The sequence below is a fragment of the Rhincodon typus genome, chromosome 3 (genome assembly GCF_021869965.1).
Source record: "Rhincodon typus isolate 14 chromosome 3, sRhiTyp1.1, whole genome shotgun sequence".
Classification (NCBI taxonomy): Eukaryota; Metazoa; Chordata; class Chondrichthyes; order Orectolobiformes; family Rhincodontidae; genus Rhincodon; species Rhincodon typus.
The window spans coordinates 114,892,382-114,893,005 of NC_063334.1; positions in this window are offsets into that span (position 1 = coordinate 114,892,382).

Genomic DNA, 624 nt, shown 5'->3' on the forward strand with positions numbered 1-624 from the left:
GAGCAGGAAAGCTGACGTTTTGGGCCTAGTGTCTGTGTTCAAACTTTCACTTGAAACAAACAAATCAATTCCATTCGTAAACACAGTGGATTCCTCTCCTTCAATGTCTAAAATTGTGTCAGACATCTGCATCCCAGGCCACTGTTATTAGATTGGAGTTGTTGGATTCTTCCTGTGAATCTAACTCGAATAAATAAGACCATTCCTGCTTCAATAAAGTCATCCTCAACCCATGAGCTGGAAACACTTCCTCAAACGTTCTGTTTTCAGGTCTGTTTCCTACTTCAGCAGTAGTGGCTTGTATTGCCACAGTTGCTTCACTCATGTCCATTGCCTCATGTTGAAAGAAAAACCACATTGCTCTGGGTCCCGTAAGTCAGTGAAGCAGACTGAGTGGCTGAAAGAGCGGGTGAGTCGAGGGGCTGGCAGGAGCTGCCATATGGAGGGATGTTTTGGGGAGTGGCAGCTTTTTGGATGCCAAAGATAACGGGGAGAAAGAGGCTGAGAGGGGAGAGTGATACAGTGAGGGAAACTCCACCCACCGCCGGCGCAACTCCGCCCACCGCCGACACCGGCACAACTCCGCCCACCGACGACGACGCTCCGCCCACAGCCGACGCCGAC